A 22,902-nucleotide genomic window follows, 5' to 3' on the forward strand; every position below is an offset into this window, starting at 1 on the left:
ATAATGAATTTATTGTTATTATACCTGTCTAATTTTATAAAGTTTCTAAAAGCAACAAACATGAACTACTCATAAAGCCTTGTGTTTCTCAGCCCCAAACCAAGAAGATTTGATGGAATACTATCAGAGTACTATGGGATACCAGAACAGCAGTTTTCATTGCTTTGGGGGTATGTACTCAGTGGCTGCCAAGCTGCTACATTCCTTCAGTCTTTTGTTTTGTTTTAGGCTTTGATATATAAACTTGTCAGAGTAAAATATACCTGGCCCTTAATAATACAGCTTATGCCAAAAATAATATAAATCTATTAAAATCACAAAGCCTAGAATTCAAGTGGAAAGAGAATACTGCAAAATATCCAAGTTTATTAAAAAAATCATGACTTCGTTAAGAAGGAGGGAGGAAAAAAATGAAGAAAATGAAGAAATTTGAAGAAAAGTTAACAGGTAAAAATAAATGACAATAACAAAACAAACAAACAAAAACAAAGACAGAGGATTGAGAAGGAATCCCAAAAGGTCACAAAAATAAAACCTAAAAGACAGTACAAGAACCCTGTTTCTTGTGTTGATCCTCCTACTCCATCCGGTGTTCTGACATAGGAAATCAAAAATTTCCTATGTTTAATTGCTAATTTGCAATTAAACACCATACTAGGCAAGGATGCACTCCTCTTTCTAACCACTTAATCCCACCTGAACAATCAGCTGCTGCAGGGCACAGCACAAGCTGTTCACTCCTGTTCAAAGTTGTAATTCAGCTACGTCATAAACAGCTCTTCAGCAGTTCAACTCTTACAAGAGACAGGTATCTCAAGCCCTTCCTGGAGCAAGCGTATGCCAGCTTGGAAGAGAGCATCCATACACTAGCTACTTACAACAGACAAGTTTTACAATCCTTCATTACTAGCTCTGAACACTCGAATAAAGCAATCCCAAAGGGGTGGTAGGACATACACCCTGGCAGATACACATTCTGACAGTGACAAAGGCAGTGCAAATCTTTTGCCATGGTTTCACACATGAAAATAAAAACAGCCACAACACCAAGTTCACACTGCATGATCCTTCTTCAGGCCATTTGGCTAAATATTATTTTGCCTGCTAGTAAGACCCACACATCACCTCTCCTCATCATGAGGTATGAAAGTATTCAGCTTTACAGGAAGGAAAACAAACTTTTTGAATTATGGCAGGTATTTGCTTGCTAAAGCAGGAAAAAAGCCCACCACTTCGGCATAAAGTAGAGAAAGAGTAGGGAGAAAACAATATGGTTGCCAAAAATAACCAGAGAACTTAGAGAAAAGGTTTTCTTCAGTGCAGATAGGAAAGGGCAAAAAACTTTCCAAATGGCCAATTTGTACAAGTTTCAAAAGTATTCTTAAGGAGTAATCAGCGGGTAGAATGAGTCCCATGTAATTTACTTAGTTTAGAAGACCAGATTCTTCTCCTTAACTCTGTTGCATATTCAAGCTGCATCTTTTTCCCTCCACTCATCCACTTTTTCTCCCTTTCTTATAGAGAAGAAGTAAAAAGAAGCCCTGTTTCATCTAATTTGTCTACTAAACAAAAAACAAAAAACAAAAAAACAAAATCTGGGACTCGCATCACCAATATGAAAACAAAGCTAGAAACCTCCTCAACCTAATTTATCTTCTAGCTCCTTCAGTACAGAGGTCCAACATAACAACTCATTACCCATTTTCAAGGGTCAGGCTAATCCACTTATGTGGGCTATTATTCAGAGACCAAGAGCGCAATTATGCCACTCCATGACAATAACTTTACATTAGCATATTGCTGCTATCAACTCTGCAGGTTCATTTCTGTTCCTCTGGCACCTCAGAAGTGAGAATGATGTATTTGTGTACAGCTGAGCAAAGCCTTACAGTTGCTTCAGCAAGTTAACAAGGCAAAGTAGCTTGTTCTGGAACCAAGGCTGCCTGCCACAACAGACACCAAATAGCCTGCTGATCTCTCACGTGTTCTTTCCTTCAGGTTTTACACATCATAGGTGTTCTAGAAAACAAAGAGAACTACTTTTATAACCAAAAAAGCAATAATGTATTACATGACTTCACACCACTACAGTATTTTCAATGGTCATAGCTACTGGTGTGGTCTTAAGAAATTAGACACAAGAAAAGATTGTCTGGGATCTTGCAAATTGAAGGGAGATGTCCAAGCAAGAACACCTACATTATTTGTGTACAAATGGTCCACATACTTGAGAAAGTTTGAACACGCTCTTTCAGCTAGAAAAACAAGACAGGAACAATAAAAAATTCTCAAGTGGTGTTAAAGTTACATGCCTTTGTAGCATCCCCTATATCACTATCTCCCCTTTACAGGGTGGTACCCTGCACAATGAAAAGAGAGGAAGAGTCTGGCTGAAGACATTAGTGTAAACCTGCTTCTTTAAGTATTGTTTTCCTTCTACAAAAGGAAGAGTGAGACAGTCCCTGTAACATTTTATTCTCCTATAAACGAAGAATACCGCTTGCAGACTTCCTGTGGTGGAATGCACTTTTCTTTTCCATACGCAATTGAAACTGCCAAGTTGAAACAGAAAAATATTATATGTATCCATGGATATCTAAATTTAGAAAGACAAATAGTTCTCCTGCCGCAATGGGGGGTGGGGAAGATGGCAAGAAACAAATTGTTATTACAAGTCATACAGAAAGGAACTATGACAGTGCATGACGTGCACAGGAGGTAAGGACTGCGTTGGGCAAGTTCCCACGAGGGAAACAAGGCTTCTGTAAGCCCTGCATCTGAAGCGGCCTGACTACAAAGTCATCACAGCTTATTGCCAGCTTGATAAGCTCTCTGTTCTAAAACGGAAAATCTTTGAGAAGGGTAACACTGTTAGAGTCTCTGCAGCCATTTTCAAGCCCCATGCCATGTTAGCACACACAGAGACTGGCAATACTATGACTCCATGGAAGGAACTGTAATGTCTGTATGTAACTTAGACACAACCTTTCTCCTAAGTCATTGTGGTTTTGGCCTAAAGAATTTGGCCAGTAGTCTTCATAAACTTAGCTGGGAGATTTTTCCTATCCAGAGTCTGAAGCAGAGAGCTTCTAGACAGTTTTACTGCATGCAAAGACACTTTCATCAGGTATTATTATACTTCTTGCAACCAAAAAGGAATAAAATCCAGTATATGAAATGCACTCTGAACATCCCAAGGAGAATACAGACTGAAAATAAATAAATAAATAAATTTGTGACAGCTGAAACTTGTTTATTTTCTAAGAAAACAAAGTCAAAATAAGTATCTGTATAAAAATGTAGATGGTTTGGAACATAGTAAGCAGCCAACAGATTTGCTTGAGGAAGCAATTTCTCCAGGAAATATGAGACATCCTACTGTTAGCTAAAATGGAAAATAAGTTTAGTTCAAATCCTTCATGAAATTGCTAGAGGAGAAGAAAGTAGTAGCTGCACATATTTAAGATGTAGCTAAGTCAGATACAAGAACTCCAGTTTACTTAAACTGATCAAGCAAAGGAGAGAATACACATTCCCTCTTAAAACAAGATGCTGAACACCTCGACGTACTTCTGCTACACTTCAAGGCAGCATAAGACACCTCTGCTGGCAGAGCAGCCCATGCTGCCCTGTCACTGCTTTCAGCAGCACTACCATGTTTTCTTCCCTTAAAGCACACAAAACTTGAATTTCTGTGAAAGGTCATTCTTTAGGACAGGAACAACAGCACTGAAAGAGACAACACATACACCATTACTACCAAAGATTTTTCTGAAATTAAAAAGTAGCCTTTTATTTCCCTTAAAAAAATATGCAGAAAATGCATTTTCTGTTGACACAAAACTACAGAAAACCTTTGGAGATGCACTGCTTGGATGCTAAGCATAAATTCTTTCCCACTGTAACTGTAAAAACAAATTACACATGCTTTAAATGTGAAGTTTATTTTCAACTTTAGTTTCAGGCAACATCATAAAGACATTGTAACCTTTAAAGGAAAATATTTATATTCACTAGAGCACACATGGCTTCTGTATGGAGAGCTCCCAGTAAACAAAGGCAAATACCAAAAAGAGAAAATGGATAAAAATCTTTACGTTATGGGTTCTGAAGCTGAAGGCCAGACTCTATTTACAAATGGAGTATCAGTGCTGGAAAACTGGTGTCAAAACTGAGGCACAAAAAGGCCCTTCCATTGACCTTAAAAAGCTGGTAAAGGTAGCGATGCTCTCCTTGGTAGAAGTTCCCTCCCCAGTATCAGCAAAACTCTGTCATCAGAACACAGCTCATCAGAATTACTGCCTAATCAGCAACTGAGTTTCAATTAGGAACAAACTTTATAATTCAGATATACCTTCAGGTAGTATTATGCAATTTATAAAACACTATTTCATTCTTTAAACGCACTATTAATTAGATCCTTGAAAATTGCACTCTCACCTTCAGAATTGAAACCTGCCATGCATTTCCAGTAACTTGTCCAGAATCAGCAGACAAAGGTTACCAGTCCTCAAGACATGCTGAATCCTACACAAACTTTTCAAGTCATCTGCACTTGAAAATTATCTTTATTTTGCTTCCCCTCCTCTCACACACAGAAAGTCCTTATAGGATCGTACCAGTCGCAACTATTTATCATGAGAAACCAAATCAGCAGTCTTAAAATGATCTGAAAAGCTTGCTTTTACTTCCTAACAACATCATTAATAGAAGACATAAGAATCTTATCCAGAAGGACAGAGAAAGGGAAAATAATTACACTATCAAGGTGTCAAACCTACAATGCAGCTCATGACTTTTTAAGGATGGACACTGAAAATTTATTGCTCAAACTGATCAATTGCTAATGCTAAATCCCAAGAAACGTGTACCCATGGCCTTAAGCTTTGTGAAATATGGGTCAGAGAAGCACCTATTGTTCTGTGTGACTTGAGGTTTAAAACCGTGGTAAATGAAAACACTAAAGTATACACCCCTAAAATTAACTTCATTGCTCATTGCTATTACTGAAATTAAAACAGATGGTCTGAGGACAAAGACACCACCCAAGCCCACCAAGACACAAAAGGCCTGTATAAAGCCTGACTGAAAAGCAAAACAACAAAGCATTTTGTAAACAGCAGTTTTGAAATTTACTATGGAGTCTACAAATAGCTACTGAACAATGACAATTATGAATTCAGCCTGCCAAAGGGCAACTGCGTCACGCCATGCACAAGGACTGCAGGGCGTTACTCTGGACCCCGAGCAGGGCACTAGCCCCCCTCCATCTCCAAGTCCTACCAGCACCACAGCAACTGCAGACCAGCTGAACTCCCTCCCCTAGCTCTCTCCGGGGCTCTGTTACAGCCTGGCTCAGTTTGCCGTTCCCTTATTTTTATCACACACCAGAACACTGGGATATTTTGACTACTTACACACAGCGCTCAGAACGGTTTTGAATGAAAACAGTCAAAAGAATCCAAACAAAATTAATCAGAGGGGGCGGAGGCATGTTTTTCTGTTAAAACCTTGATGTTTAACCCCAACTTTACCTGCTAAAAGCTCACCAGCCAATTTCCACCCACCCCTCCAGCCACGGCAAAGAGCCTGAATCTCTCTTCTATCAGCCAGCTGCAAATTCCCAAATTTATGGAAGGTTTTTTTTGTTTGTTTGTTTGTTTTTTAAACAAACAAAGCTACTTTAAATTGAACCAAATGCCAGCTCCTAAAAATCCTCGTCCCCAGCAGCTGGCACATGTCTGCAAACACAAAGAGAGCGTTAAACCAGCTCTAACCCTGCTCAGGGCGCCTGAAGCCCGGTCACGAGCATGTGTTGAAAAACCCACAGGCACGGTGGTCTGAAACGCGATCCACTCTCTTTGATACAGCTCAGTAGTTTGAAAGTGGAGGGGCCATATCCTATTAAAAATAACAGGAAATCGACCACAGCAATAAATCTGAAGCTCTGGCTGCTGCAATTTCTTATCTTCCGTGAGCAGTTGGTGGTATGCAAAAAACATGCAACTTTTTCTTTTAAAGCAAAACAAAACAAACAACTTTAAAAAACTATCACTCCAAAACTGGAGATTCCACTTGAGAATAGCTTACATCAGCCAGCCACAGCCTTGGGAGACCTGGATCCTTAAGATCTTCGCCCTTGCGTGGCAGGATATCCTGTTATATTTTGATGGCTTACTGCTGCCTCCAGGCAAAACGTGTCACGGAGAAAGCGGAGTCGGTGCACGAAAACTGACAAGTCCCAAGGAAACTCATCAGAGGTTTTGGCACTTCTTACGCAACTCGTGTTCTTTTCATGTGTTTTCTGTGCCCAAGTGATATCTCCATCTCCTCTGATAGCATTTTCCTCTTTATCTGCTAAGACAGATTAAGATCTGAGATGATGGCAGCTCCTTCTAATGGCTTACCAGTACTTGAAAGACACTGCGGTGGCGGCAGCTCTCTCTCAGTGAATCCCACTCGCGGAGACACAGCTTCAGCGGGGCTGGAGAAGAAGGCATGGGGCAGGGAAGGGGTAGCCAAGCCTCTTCCTTGAATGGAATAAACAATATAAGCCAAAAGGGTTTCGTTAAACTGGCAGAAACTACACGGAGCTTTTTGCCAGCAGAACTGTGTCTGTTGTGGGTATGCCTTGTTTTCCCACTCCTAAAAGGCAGCGCTTTGCCAACAAAACTTTAAAGACTAACACCAACAGCGTGGGTGTGGGGCTCAGCTTGCTTGCAGCACACACGAATGAAGTTAACCATGGTCCAGTCTCCTGCCAATCGAATCCCCACACCATTTAGTGCTATTATTTTATTTGTTTCTTATTCTCATTAGGTCATGCAGGCATTTCTGGAGCAGACTGTTCAAGCAGGCAGCCCTGCTATGAATTTAAACTCATAGTATAAAATCACAAAGATTGGAAAAATACCAGAGACAAGCACTTTAATACAAAAGACAGGTATCAACTTTAAGAGCTAAAAGCATTTCTAAAACACATCCATTTTGCCTATGTTTCAATGACCAGGACGTGCTGGTTGTATGAGATATCTACCATAGAAAGATCAAAACACTGCACCTAAAACCAAAACAACTAAAGAACTAACACAACTAAACTCAACCTTAGAGACTTAAAAAACAGAGGCTGAACCTCCCTGCACTAGAACTAATTATAGCAGAGTAGTTACAACATGTTTGGAGATCACCTCACCTACAAACACATGCTGAAAATAGGGCTTAGCTCTCTCCTGCTACCCTGAAGGAAAGTAGTTCCACTTTGGATCCAAAAGCACCCTGAAACTATCTCTCTTTGGAAATATATGTAGAAAACGGAATTGAAAGCTTCTTCTCCCTTGCATACAGCATTTTTGCAAAGCGGTTTCTTTTACTGCAAAACCTACACTTGTATCTGTGACTGTTAAATTGCCTTCTCATTTCAGTTGCCTAATTTTGAATCTCAGCCAGTTTCTGATCCCAAGAATGAGGCAGATATCACACATTTTTCAGAAGATCTGCCTCCAAGTGTAAAATCTTGTTAGGCAAAGAGATCCATTTCTTGACGTTACTTCTGGATAATCCCTTTTCTGCCATCAAAAGGATTAATAAATAAGTATGCAAAACGCATGGTGACCCCACTGGCAGGAAAATTATGCTACATCAGGAAAGGAATCATCACCAGGCCACCAAAGTGACTTTCCACTGGCATATTAGAAGGCAGAGCTAGAGCTATGGAATTTCTTCATGCTTGAGGGCTAACTCTTAACCAACACCAACCCATCTGTCATACATCATTTTATGTCTGCTTTGATTTCTTTTTGCTACAAAAAAAAAAAGGGGGGGGGGGGAGAATGCACTTCAGAAATGTTACGGACCACCAGATTTGTTTCATATATTATCAAAGCTAAACATTCAAGCATTTTATGGAGATTAAGAGATTAGAGTCCAGGAGGTGTTGTGTTTTTTTTGTGTGTTTTTTTTTTTCCTCCTCCCTTCTTCTTCTGTATGCAAGGCTCGCTCTCTCAGTCAAATTAAAAAGAGGAGTTCAAGGTATGCTGTTAATTCCTGAGGGGAAATGATACATAACCCACATGCACAAAGAAGTTGGCTTGTGTGCGGTTGTTTTTACAGCATGGAATCTGTTTCAATCTATGTTTGTTTAACAAGATGCAAGTCTCACAATGGTAATTTAGTAAAAGCTTGTGCAGTAAGTGTGTACAATACCAGAAACAAGGGTCATAACTCTTTCCAAAGATACAAAGGCATCTACAAAGTGACCAAAACAAAAGCACTGCACAGGATTAGTTGTTTCAAAGCCCCATGTTCCAGTCAGCTTCATAATTTCAATACTCCATCTGTAAACACAAACTGATCTTAGACTGTTTCACATTCCAGTAACAAGTTACTGCTAGCGAATCCAGCACGGCATTTCACTTTTCATCTTCATTGCATTTCCATTTTTTTAAATCCATAGTATCCAAAAGATACCTTCATTTGGATAAATCAAACACTTGGCTTAAGTATTGTAGTAGAGACCCTGAGCACCTGAATAGCTATGTCCTATGAAGCTGCTCAATCTGCACCAAAGCCCTTGAACATAAAACTAGCAGGCAGTGGCAACACAGGCTGAAGAGAGGAGGTGGCACACCAGGCCTCTTTGGCAATGCCCAAACCTAAATGCTGCAGGATTACAACCGTGATTGCGTTCTCTTATGATTCCTTATTTACAATGGTTGTTTGAGGCTTATTAGCCTCTGTTCTCTCTTACCAGAAAATATAGCTAAACGAAACTTTAAGAACAACCTCTGCTTTTCCTATTTCATAGGATAGGTCAACGTCTTCAATCACTGGCCCGTGTTCCCAACACAAATGTGTTACAGAACATATCTGACCATGACTTATGCTCACATCTTACCTACGCAGCATCTGTGCCAGAGAACTGAACTTTTCTTTGTCTTGCTCAGCATGTGGATTGTAAGAAAAATGTTGGCTCAATGTTTGCATTTTGTTCTTACCATCAGAGCCAGGATGCAGGCTTCAGTCAACAGGCAAGTCATTTCACCAGATGGGAACCAACCAGAAAACAACCAGCTGTAGCAATTCTCAGTCAGTCATTAACAATAGAAATGAATTAACAACATTAAAAAGTTCATAAGAAATGTTAGAAATAGTTGTTTATAAAAAAAGAACACATACTTACTGCACAAGCCTGTTCTTGTGGCAGATTTTTTTGCAGCTATCAATTATGCTATAGTAAGGTCTGAGAACTATGGGTGTTTGCACTTCCAACTACCTTCAGAAATAGCGTTCCACTTTTCAGATATATTTGGCTGTAATCAACTGGGCTAATCGGTTAGCCATCATTCAATCACACATTCTTGGAGGGTGACTCACCAGATGTCAGGTGGTTTAACATGCCTGCTCCTCCAGTAACTAGCTAGCTGCTGACATTGTTTCTCCCCCATCTCCAGAGTACCGTGCACAAATGATCACAGCAGTGGAAAGCTCGTGTCAGAGGATTAATATCATTAGTTATCATGGTTAGGAATAAAACCATTGGGAGAGATCTGCAATGGCATAACTACTCCTGTAACAACCATGGGCTAAGTTACAGGTTGCCTCTGTAAAGAAAATAATTAAGGGAATGGAATCTCCTTGATGATTTGAAAATCCCTGTTTTCTAGTAATGTTCTTTTTGTCTATTTTTTCAGCCAGCACAACACAAGCATCCAATTTTTTTTTTTTTGTTTAAATATAACATCAGTGGTGCTACCTATTTGAAGCTACTGTCATTTTAATTTAGCAAGTTTCAAAGGAGGAGTAACACATACACCACCTTCTTATTGTCCTCCACTACTGACAGGCATCAATATATTCAGTACTTGCATAGCATCTGGTTTGCGAGATGTAGCAGCCTTCGACTTCAGGCATTCCTTTCAGCATTACTCTAAAGGGAAATGGTCTTGATCCCCAGGTTGGTCCAGATGGTAACTCAGAGTTGTCTCGCTCCTCCTTTCCTCATAGCTGCCACTGTTGTACCAGAGGAGCAAGCAAACAGGCTTTTCAAAGCAAGCCATCAGCACTGGAGGTGAGCTATCCAAGGAAGTTCCTAACATTTAAATTCTCTAATAAGCACTGACAGGGGAGTTTTTGTAAATGAAAACTATTTCTTCAGTGTGTCAGATGACAGCTTTGAAGCTTCACGCAGCTGCTGTGCTGGTAGCACCAGGCAATGGATTTCCTCTGAATTCTTTTGAGTGCTGATGCTTAAAATCACAACAACAGCCTGGATGGTTGGCTTGGGCTGGAGAGCCCAGTCCCACAGCTGGCACAACACCAGAGCATGCAAGGAAGAACACCACACTGAAAACACTTTTAGGAGCAACACAAGGAAGCAAGAAGAGCAATCCTCTGGAAGTTAATACTGAAGGAAAGATGACTCCCGTTATTGAAGCGCGTTGTGCAATGCCTCGTGACCAGCAGTCCCTTTCCTGTCTCACCAACTCAAAACAATAAAAACAAAACCCACACAATCTCTGTAGGCACATTTAACTACAAAAGGCACAGCAGCACTAAGAATCAATGCACAAAGGAAAAACAGGGGGTAAGCCATTCCCCCTGAAAACACACTATGAGAACGAGGGAGAACACCGCTAGTTTCGCCCATTTTTGCAGTGCTTGCTGTCTCCAGCAATGCTGCCATTAAAACACTGTGCAGGCCAAACAAGCCAAAGCCTTTCCTCTGGCTACTTTGCTTAAGCAATAACAAAGCAATTCATCATGTAACCAAACAAATAAAACACTTTTTTGATCCTTCAGCAGGAAAAAACATATGTAGATGCAGACGCACAGAGATCCAACGATAACTGAAAGTGCTGCAGACTTAAGCCACGCTCTATGTATCCAAAAATGTACACGTGAATTATAAGGGTATCCTTGACCATCTGCAAAATAAAGCCAGCTTTTCCATATACATTTCTGTAAAATCCAGATAATTTCATACAGATACATGGATTTTACAAGCAGGTGCAATTTTTAGTAGTTTAGTAAAGTGAGAGAAGAAATGCTAATACACACCTCAGTCTCCACAATTTAATCCAAGTAACTTGCACTGAATTTTTATCTAGTCTGGACAGCTATCAGAAATCCTGTCATGCAGCTCCTAAATCAGGTTTGAAATGAAACAGGGGAGTGATTTGGGATGGAAGCACTTTAAGGAAAGAGTTAATGAGCACAACATGACTAATACCTAACACTGACAGTATTTCTTCTACCATGGTGATGGAGCACTTGGGGGAGGGACAGGAGTACTATTATTAACCCTCTATTACAGATGAACCAAGAGAGAAAAGGGATAGAAAGAAATACTCAAACGTTTCTTAATAACCCCAACCAACTAGAGAAACCAACAGTCCTCAAGGCTTTATAGAATTCCTTTCTCTAATCCAAACTGGAAGTGAAGCCATCCTGGAAGTGCAGAAAAAAGCTCTGTAGCGAAAGTGACTGTATCAGTATGATTAAGGAAATCCTCTTCCTCCAGACTGGCTTCCCCACCACGATGCTACAAATTCAACTAACCACATTCAGTCTGAGCACTTAACAGCTATACATGCTCCCGGAGCTCTTTCAATTAGTAAATGTAGCACTGACCTTAAGCGACCAAGGAATGAGAGTCACTACTCCATGAAATGCTACAAAAATAAATCCCAGTGAATGAAGAACTGAAGTCACCTACCCTCTACAATTATACTACACAGGTGTGGGGTTTTTTGTGCTCTAAACCTCCAACAGAATATATTTACTCAGTGTATTTTTTTTAATTAAATACACTAAGTTAACATTGTTTCTACACTACTACCCAATAAAATGAAATCAACTCGCCTGTGAATGTCGCAAGTATTTCTCTACCTTACACCTCAGCATCAAAATGTTTTGCCTGGACTTGCTGCAATTAACACCTTGCTGACCATAGAAATCAAAGCAAAAACACTTAAAATGCCTTTTGTTTGGTTTGCTATGATTCAGTTTATACAAAGTTTAATCTGGAGAACACAAAGAGTGCTAATTTTCCTTCAGAGTCTGAATCCGCCCTCCTATTTGGTGCTGTTGTGATTGAGGCCAGTTCTGTCTGCATTACCAGCAAATGCTCTGCCGCACTTCAAAATTACTAAACGTAACCTAGGGATTTCTGGATGTGGCAGCAGAGGGAAATTAAACCACTCTGGAGCCACCTTCAGAACCATTTACTGACCTCCCCTGGTCGCGGTGCAAGGATCACTGCTTGCTCTCCCCTCTCCTCTGCCAGCTGCATGGCTCTGCATTGCTTCTTTGACTTCGTTGGTCTGAAAGGCTCCAAGTACAACCCCAAGTCCCTTATTTGTATGTATGCTGCTATACCATAGGCACAGTAACAACAGAAAGCATTGCTGGAGTAGAAAAAATCATGTAAGTGACACTGGCTCAGACAGGCTTAGAATGTGGAAGTTGGCTTAAGAGAGCTATAACCGGATCTTCACTTGATGGTATCTCTTTGAAGCCTCCAATAACTAAAATTAATTACTAGTTTTTAAATGCAATGCTCACACTGTAAATCCAAACAGCAGAGGTAATTGAGAAAAGTAGTTTTAGACAGAAACCTCACCTCTGGTGAAAAAGTAGCACAGTCTAGCAAAGGGACAAACAAATTATTCTAAAGATGAGCTTTTTAAGGGTCTTGTGTACCCAGACATGTAAAATTCGCATTCAAATTACGTATTTCTGAAAACCAAATATGTGAATTTCCTTGAAGGTATTTTTGGAAGATAGCACTGCAATCCTTCAATACGACAGCCCACAACAGAACCTCCTTCATTGGCGTTACCCAAACATGTTTTGTTACACTGTGCAAATTGCTGGACTCTCGATGCAAGTTACAAGTACCAAAGCCAAACACTGATCCAGGCTAATAACTCTCAACAACTGAATCGTATGGCTGCTGTTACACCTAGCAGAAACCTGCAACACCGATGTGCTCCAAAGGTCCGACCCTGACTGAGGAATGCTCTCTCTCAGCAGAACACACAAGCGCTCTATATTTCCATGCACGCGTGCAGTAAAGACAAGGTCTTAAACCCATCGTGGTGTCTGGTTTCATAACATATGCCCTTCCTTATCAAATGTCATTTGTATTGCCATGCCTGCATCTGTCTGCACAGATGTCATCCCATGTAATGAAGCATATGGGCTTAAGCTGACATTGTTTGCAAACAGGAAGAGCTTTTGGCAAGCGGGATTTAACATAAAGCGTTCTGCGGGCTGCCTCTCTTAACCCATCTTTGGTTGGCTCCTCTGCTCAGCTAGGACTGGTAGGCTACTTTCGGAGAGGGCAAAGAGCCAACCTAACAGATGGGCAGAAGTAAAGTCATGCCAAAGAACCAGAATGTGCATCTAATTTGATAATTAGAGGCTGAATTTCCCCTTAGAAATATTGCAGTTGCAGCGCACACCAAGTTTCCAAGCTTAAGGGCAAAAGAATATGCTTCAGTCTATCCAGTTGCGGGTTAATTATGAAAAAGCCAACAAAAAAAAAAGCCATGAAAGAGGGTGGAGACCAACCATGGGCTCCAATCATGCAGGATCTGTATTCTTCAAGGAGAAATGAAATAGAGAGAAGGGGAAGAAAGTAAGATTAAGCCTTTACCCTGAAATAGCTCTCCACAAGGGACACCTGAAAATCTTGGCCAAAACATCTCTGTGGCCTTGCTGAAAATAATTTATGCTGAACAGAGATAAAAGCAAGGAACTGATGGCCACTTTACAAAGCATTAAACACAGCTTTCCTGTCCACAAGGAATAGCCAAGCCAATAGCTAGTAAAAGGCAAAGGACAAAGAGTGTTTATGGCTCAGTGGAAATCAAACATAACAATGTACACACATACTTGGAACCATCGACAATTACTGTCTTGGTTTTGATATACAGTGAGACAGAGCTGTGGCTACGAAAAAAAGTTAACAGTACAGGAGAGAAAGCTGAGGACCCGTCTGAAATTCTGCTTCTAACATTTGACAAGTTTTCATGCAATAATAGAGCGGTCCCTTAATTATTCTAAAAAGCTCTGTTAAAGCAGGCTCTTCTCCTCCCCAGGCATCTCTTTCCCTTCCCCACCTTTCTCAAGGCACTTTCTTCAGCAGGGTGAATGCCAAGAGCCATGCGAGACACAGTTGGAAAAAAACATTGCTCTAATTCATTTTCCTCTTTCCACTCTTAAAGTGACTCTTTATAGATTTACACTCACATTGACACTGGATGGAAATTAGCTCTCAAGCTCTCATTCACATCTTCAGAGCAGAAGAATTAGCCACAGATCTAAAATAAGTTAAAAGTGATAGCTGCTACACGGCTAAAATCACATGCACTGCTTTACAGACCTCCACTGAGACATCTTCCTCTGAAGAAATTTGTCAATGAAACTTCCTTTGTTCACCTGTCAAATTCTGGCGAGCTACTTCCCGAGTATAGCATGAGACTTAACTGGGCTTTTGTTTAATTACTATCAAGACAATGACGCTCAAATTAAGAGCATAACATCAGCAACTGAGTGAAAGCAATCAATTAGGATGCCCTTGAAGCTGGCTTTCAAGTGAAAGAAAGAAGCTACTTGTCCTGTGGCCATAGACAAAAAATTAAAAATATAAATCTGTCATTTGCTAAAGTAATACATGGTTCTAAGAGGCAAATAAATTAAATTACAGGAAGTGCAAAGGAGACGAATCATTATGAAATAAGATCAAGATTTTACACCATAGTGCAGCTGCCACAGCAGAATTAAGTTAGTGGATTAACATGAATGCTCGTGACAAACTGGTGCAAACTCTCCTGTTTAACTCTGCCACAGGTGTCATATTCAGAAAGAGCCTAAATGATTTAATAAATGAAGAAATGACTTCACAAAGAAAGAAACAGAGGCCATGGAAAATTTCAAGTAATAATTAGTTTCTGGGTTCACTCTGGCATCCCAAAAAAATGGAATATGAAAAAAAAAAAAAACAAAGCTGAAGACTTGATCCTGACGATTCCCAAGCTTAGTACTATATTTAAATATAAAAACACAAAAAGAGCTAATTCCTGTTAGATAGCGGTAACACACAGGTTGATGTGAAATCCTTAGAGAAACATCAATTGGCAAGGCAGCAGCTGCATTTGCCAAACCAAACAACTCTAAGCAGGGTGGTAAGACCTAAATACAAGCCTAAGGACCTTCATATTCACCTGTTACTTCACTCCTTACTTATACTGAGGATTGCAAACTCACCAACATTATAGGCAAATACACACCCTGAGAAGCAAACAGCATCTATTATTAGAAATGGCCTTACACACATACAGAGGTCCACTAGAAATCAAGATCATCTCCCCTCCAAAGTTATCCTGAAAAGAAAAAGAATGTATTTGGAACATACCTGAAACCAGACCCTGAACCAGACCCAGAACCCCCAGACCCATACCTGAACCTGGACCCAGAGTCTGCCACAGCAGCAAGGGAAACCCATCAGAAAAAGCTCTTCACTAACAGCACTTTTAGACAGAAAATGAGACTTACACATAAGGGAGAGGCAAACGGCTGAGCAGGATACACACCAATGACAAAATGTCTGCCCATGGACTAAAGAATGCGAGAACACCCCAGAGGAGATCTCACCACACTATTATGAGAAGTCCATCCTGCTTTTTGCTTTAAAGCCTCCTATCTAGATGTACCTTTTGCTTTGATAAGTAAGCAACTGCATCTGAAATCCAGCACAGTTATACTCACTGTCCAGATTTTTCAAGCTTAACAGTATGAGATTATGCTAAAACATATATTTCAAGATTAGAAGAGTTCAGCCCGCTTCCTACTTTGTCCCTCACCTGCAGGCAGATGCTAAAGTTGAAAACATAGAATCAAAGAATTCTCACCTTTTGAAGTCAGGTTTGCTGCTTTCACAGTAACTAACAAAAATCTCCTACTTGTTTTATTAACAGAAGCCAGAAGGTCTCCAAAGTGCCACCCTAGATTTGAGCCAAACATGACACTGTGCACGTCACATACTTATTTTTTCAGCCAAAGTTCACAGACAAAGGGTTATCAATCAAACCAAAGCACTTTCCCCACGAAATGCCAAGAAAAGTAACAGAGTGGCTGGTTAGAGCAAGTAAACAACACAGTTCACAGGATTCGTATTGTCGAACCAGAGCTATCACGCAGGTGAGTTTACCCTTCTTCCCGATAAGCAGACATCTAACAAACTGAAAACAATCCACCAAAATACCCACACTTTGATGCAATACGTTGAGGACCTGCTCTCTTTTGACTCCTGGAAACTGAAGTCATCAGGCTCTGGCACAGTGAAGGACACTGCTCTTGCAGCACATACACCACACCAAAAAATAATAATACCTTAAAAGTAGGACTTCACAGAGAAGGAACAAGAAGCTATACAGATAAACAGGCCATTTAGCTTTTTGTACAAATTACCAAAGAACACTGGTTCTAGACAGAAGTAGTATTATTTTTCTCAGCCTGTATGTTATTACAATAGCACATGCCATTAAACAGAAAATCAAAGAAAGCATCAGTTAGGAAGTTATTTTAGAGAAAGTGAAGAATGCGGAGAGGAAAAAAAATATCAACCTGAAAATATATAATTAAAGTAAAACCTTCATTACAGAAATATTATACCGGTGCCTTCTGAAAGAGATTGTAAAAATAATGGAAAAAAAACAGTGAGACAGGAAGCTTAAACACAGCTAATCTAATGATGCCTTTCATAACACAGGAAGCAAGCACACTACCAAAGAGATGACAAAACCAGAGATTATTTGAGGTGTTTACTTATTCCCAGACACAGCTAAGAAGTATGCGAAAGGAACTCATGTTAAGCACATCAATCTTTCTGCTAGAGCTTTTTGTTTTAAATCCTAGCAATTGCCTTTGTAACTAATGAACCTCTAGGTTTAACATAACAGCGCCTGACTTTACAACAAGTGCCAAGAGTTACTGACTGCTCTCATGTGCTCACCTTTGGAAATGCAATTTCCTGTTACAAATGGATGTCCTGATCCTGCAAACCTCTGCTCCTGCGAACGCTCTGCTTTGGTCAGCAGGGCTGCTGGTCGTGCTGGCAGCAGTGGGGCCGATAAGCACCGGTCAGAGGCTTTGGATGCCATGCTCACCGGCTGGGCCTCCTGCTTGGGACTTATCATGATGCCACCTTCCCAGACGTATCAGATGTATGAGGTACCAAATACATTTACTGCAGTCCTGAATAACTTTATTGCATTTTTCCCCACTCCTAGAACATAACTTAAGGATTGCACTGGCTTCTCTTGCATAAGACTCCAAGCCACTTTTATCTAATTATGCTACTCCACAACTATCTCCAGGAAAAGATCTGACTTTAAACTAACCAAGTCTCAGTAACTATGCCTTATGGCCTACCTGGTGAGAGGAAATAAAACACAGTTATCATCACGATCCTGGCAGGACAAGGAGAGAACAATCAGTGTTCAGTCCTACCAGACACAGCAATTGGGCGTCCTTTTGTTTTTAATTTCCTTTGACCTTAGAGCTCGTCCTTGTAAAGTTCTCACTGTTGGCAAGCTAAGTCATCTATGTTTAAATAAACTTGGTACACAAAGTGCTTCCACGTTCTTGATAATGTCTTCTGTGCACACTTCCATCGGCTTCTCAGAGCCATGGTCCTTCCGTCAAGAAGGGATGGAAGTACACCGACTACTGAAAACATAACACGGGAGACTTAACACACGGCCTTCAAGGAAAATACATGCAGACAAATACCGCAGTTGATTTCAACTTGTCAAATTCTCTGACATACAGAGCGACCATGTCATGCACACATTTTTAACTCCTGATACACCAAAACTGCAGAAAGAAAGTTTAGATAGTTTATGGACAAGTCAAGTCACTGTTTTTCCAATGCCAAATGTAACAACAGGTACAGAGATAGGCAGCACATGATGCAGTCACACATGGCCTGCAATAAACCTGGTCACGTTTGGGAAGATACAAATTAATGGTTTTCACTGGCTGACAGAACTACAGCCTCCGAGTCACGTTATAAATCTTTCTGTATTTCCCTACCATGATGGGGTAAGAGAGATACCGTGTTTAAAACAAATAAACAAACAAAAAAAGCGTCAGTCTCTTTTCCTAACAGGTGAAGGTTTGCTACATAAAGACTTCAAACATCCGACCTTGACAACATTATTCAGAACAGACTCTTTGCTGTTTGGCACTTTGCACAGTCCCTTACACTGCAGTGAGCATTCGACATCCAGCACTGTCGGTTTGTTAGGCTGGTCAAATTCCTTTAGCTTTGACCTCTGCACACGAAGATAGCCATGTATGCCAGCAAAATAACTCAGTGAGACACCAGCAAGAAATATCTGCATTCAAGTCGTCATGCACAGTTCCCATCTCCATGGGATCGGTTTAGCACCTTGCTTAATGCATGCTGCATTTAGACCCGCTGATGCATACGGTACTGATGAAACCATTCTGCAAGCACCAGCACAGCTTGAATCAACCTGGCTTGGGCACCACAACCCAAGACCATCATTGACAGGGCTAGAATATAAATGGGGGAGCAGATACATGGCCTGTCAATTATCCCAGGATAAAGCAAATCAAGTGCATATCAAAGTATAGGTACAGAAGTACAAAATATTGCAAAGGAGGTGAGCTTGTCCAAAGGGACCTGGACAAACTTGGTCCACGTTAACCTCATGACGTTCAACAAGTCCAAGTGCAAGGTGTTACATCTGCATCAGGGCAATCCCAGCCATAAGCACAGGCTGGGGGAACTCATTGAGAGCATTCTGTGGTTCTACCATCATAAAGCTAGAGCACTGTACATTTTTTCTCACAGAGACTTAAATCTTTCACCAAATGCTCCAGTGGACTGTCTATTTTAAGATTGTCCCCATAGCAAAGTACTTAGTATTCTTGAGAAATTAATATAATAAATCATATGGCTTATTATCAGAAGTTTTTCATGGTAAACAGTCTAGATTCTGTCTTAATCACATACAATCACTCTATTACCAAAGAAGGGTATTTTTCAACACTGAAATTTTAAATATTATTTTATTTTCATTCCCCTGTTTTAATTTCTCTTAAAGGCACTCAACAAAATCAACACACATTACATTCTCAAAACTGTGGCTACAGCGCTCTCAGGCTGTGGTGAGCAGCCTGTTCAAGACAACCATCCACCACCCCATTTTTCCATTCTAAGAAACTACTTGAATAATTGAGGGTTTCCTTTGCTGTCACTGTCATAGCCTTCATTGCTCTGTTTGACTGTAACATACAGCATGAAGAGACTAGGAAGTATATTTCTTCTGCTTCCACCCAAGGTTAAAAAAAAAAAAAAAACAACATTGTAAGTCAACACTAATATAAGCATAAAGAAAGCAAAATTCAGAGGGGTTTAACAGTGGACAGTATTTTCTGAAGTAAGCTGAATACCCCACTCATATAACAATTTATTTGCACTGAACTTACTGTCAGAAGTAAGCTCAGGCAAGCTCACAGTCTTGCCACTCATGAATATTTTAAAGTAGTACTCTGGAGGGGGTGGAAAGAAGTGCAACATTTCACAGCAGCATGCAGAGAGTTAGCGGTACTTGTCAACTACACTAAACACATAAGGCTAACATGAAAGTACAGCTCCATATGAACAAACTTGTATCGTAACACTAGGTGTAAATACTTAAGTAGGAAAGAAACCTTACACAGCATCAACAGAAGCTGACACTGCTGACTTACTGTAGTGAAATGCCTAACTGTCTCCTAAGCATACCCAGTCCTTTTTAGATATTTTGACAGATTAATTAGTACATGGGTAACAAGCTTCATACCTAAGTCAGACTCTAGGAAAACTGTAAGAATATATCGATTTCCTTGTATAAACCCATTTGTGAATCAGAAGGAACAACTGGGACACCATTAGGCAAGGTTTCGTGTCTTCTGAAAGCAAACCCTACCCAGACCAACCATGTACCCTTTCAGCAGTGAAGAGTCGCACAAAAACATACCCTACAAAAGCAAAGAGTTTTTTTTTTCTTTCTATTATTTTTTTTTCCTACAGTTCATAAATTTCAAACTAGGCACAAATGCATTTTAAGGCACCAAGCTATCCAGGGAAACATGGACACATGGAAGAAAACTTGCAAGACAACTCTGTCACTGCTCTTCTCTATTCTCAGAAAGAACCACAACAAAGTGGGAAGCAGCAGCATGTAAGTAGCAATAGTGCGATTTAGCATTCTCTGCTATCACAGATTCCCACAACAGTCTTGGCAAAGTTGCACGGAATCACAGGACCTACACTCAAATATGTCTACATGACATGTTTATTTTGTAAGCAGAAACTTGCCTTGTCTACTCTCCAGTTTGAAACTACCAGAGCTCTTGAAGCTCTGCTAATATTTCTGTCTACCAGCAGAAGACTGCATTAGCCATCCCCTTAAGTTAGCAGCCAACTGCTTTCCTGGTAAAGTGACCAAAGCATTTTCTGAAACAGACTGAATCTTCACAACACTATGAAGAATACAAACAAACATCCAGACAACCTTGTAGCTCTAACTCCCTTTAAAGTACGCCAAGCAAGTAAGAAAGAAAAAAATATACTAATAGTTACTTTTATTTCAGGTGCCCCTTTTCCAGGACCTTTGAAATAAACTTATCAGCTGATCATCTGCATTCTTCATCTTGTGGCAGTTCTGCTCACACGAAGCATTTTGGAAAACTCTTAAGGAAGAGTGCAGATTTTCTCAGAAATCTCTCTTTTATATATTTGGGGCAGGACTTTCAAGGCCTGTTCCCACTAAAAGCATCAGAAAATTTACTGAACTTCAACATGTGACAAGTTAGGCCAGTGAATATATTACTTTTCCTTCTTCTGTCCCTCCATCCTGGTGAAAAACAGGCCCAAAGTTTTGTGTAGAAATCCCTTTACACATTGCCGCACCTTTAAAGGATCTGAGGTAAGCGCTGCATATCACATACACAGAAATTGTGGGGTTTCCACTACAAGTGGGATACAGTTTTGCACTGAAAGAATAAATGAAAGCACTGAGGGAAGGGGTCTTGATGAAAATGTCGTGTACACAGGACCTCAAACACAGGATCTGGCTCCTATGAGTTGAATCTCTGATGGGCAAAGCCCCCTGATTTTGCCCAGGCTTGTCCAAAAACCTAGCTCAATTAACATCATCAATAAAGAGCTAAAGGCATTTTATCTACAAGGTAGTGAATGCCTCCTCTCAAAAGAGGGAGTTCCATGATAAGAGCTAATCTAAAAAACCCGAGGAATGCAAAGTATTTTGTCAGTTGTAAAAACACGACAGAATTGCACAAATGCAAGTTAAAGCAACTACTGGTAACCTCACACTTCTCCTACCCAACCAACTGACCCCGGGTGAAGGCCCGACCAGTGTCCACTGGGTAGCTATGCCTTGAACTGATGGAGTCCCAAAGGACATCAACTTTCTTGTACCTTCACAAGCTATTTCCATTCACCTTGCTTTCCAAGTTCAGAAAGGCAGCACGAGGCCATCGTCCAAGTAGCTTGGGCCATTTCAGTGGGGAAGTCAGAAAATCAGTTCATAATATTTTGTAGAGAGCTGCCAGACAGCCAGCAAGGCAGCTCATTCTGGTTGGTCAGGTCACGTAAAAGTTGCAGAAAACCATGTTTTTTATCCTTTGAGTTACAGTGTGGTTTTCTGAAATTTCTGTAAACAAAGCTTATCTGTGTTAACACCACACAGACACTAATCTGCCTACATTAGTTGATTTTTAGATGGGTCACATTGCCTGCTACTAATTTTTCCCCACTTTGTCTGTTGCAAAAGTAACATTTGCAGCCTATAGATGTGCAAGAATTCCACAGCAGTCGGTACACTACCATTTGACTATATTTTCTTTGAAAGGCCCACTCACTGAGTTACACAAGACCTAGCTACATTCTGAAACTGGTCCCTGTGTTAGTCATCTGTCTGACTGTGACAGTCATTCAGTTGAAGAATGTAGAAATATTTGCAATAAATACACCAATTGGAAAGTCTTCTCTGTCCATTAAAGCACATACTAGAAATTGCTGATCATCAGATAACTGAATTGACTAGTAACTAATAGCAGTGCTCCTCAAATGAAGCCTGACTGACATTTATGTTCTTCCTAAAACAGCCCCGGCCACAGCAGAGCATGCCTCAACACATTAAAACATGCTTCATTTTTATGAAAGAGTTAAAGTCACAAACAAGCTTTCTGTGAATCCTGATCATACACAAAAGCAGAGTATTTCAATTCCACCTGCACTGCCATTAACTAGAGCCACCACAGTGGAGCACGGGAATCCATTACCCTATTCCTAGCAGCAGCTTACCCTACGTCTCCAAAAGACATAAGAAACATCACACCAGACACTTGTAGCATGATCTTTCCTAAGGGAAATTTCTTAATCCCTGTCAGATAATGGTTGATTTATGCCCTGGAGCACCATAGTTAACATCCCTTCAGCTGTAGCTGTAACTGTTCCTCCCATCCCTACAAACAGTTCATTTTTCTTTTTTATCCTACTAGGCTGTTGGTTTATATGTTCTCCTTCAACAATAAGTATTACTGTTATTTGTATTTAAAAAGTACATAATGATTTAGCTGTATTTTATATGCTGCCTTTCAAACTACACTTTACACCTAGTCAATGCATTGTACCAAAGGGTAATTATCACTTATTAATATCAAATAAGTATTTTGCACATATATATCCTACCTCCTCTAAGTGATAGCACTGACACAAAGTTACACTCATATTTTCAGTTCAACTTCATATGAATATTCTTCAATCTCTTTTCTTTGATAGGAGATCATGAATTCAGT

General features: G+C 40.2%; 1 protein-coding gene across 2 annotated transcripts in view; it reads right to left on the reverse strand.

Annotated features, from left to right (window-relative positions):
• PTPN14 (protein tyrosine phosphatase non-receptor type 14) overlaps positions 1-22,902 on the reverse strand; it is a 112,773-nt gene that overhangs the window by 85,519 nt on the left and 4,352 nt on the right. The window contains exon 2 of one of the 2 annotated variants that reach the window (XM_072035510.1): positions 6,408-6,530. The exons of the other annotated variant lie outside the window; for it this stretch is intronic. The gene's annotated coding sequence lies outside the window, so the exon portion shown is untranslated. The remainder of the gene's footprint in view (positions 1-6,407; positions 6,531-22,902) is intronic. 2 annotated transcript variants of the gene reach the window in all.

This window comes from Anas platyrhynchos, chromosome 3 (genome assembly GCF_047663525.1).
Source record: "Anas platyrhynchos isolate ZD024472 breed Pekin duck chromosome 3, IASCAAS_PekinDuck_T2T, whole genome shotgun sequence".
Lineage (NCBI taxonomy): Eukaryota > Metazoa > Chordata > Aves > Anseriformes > Anatidae > Anas > Anas platyrhynchos.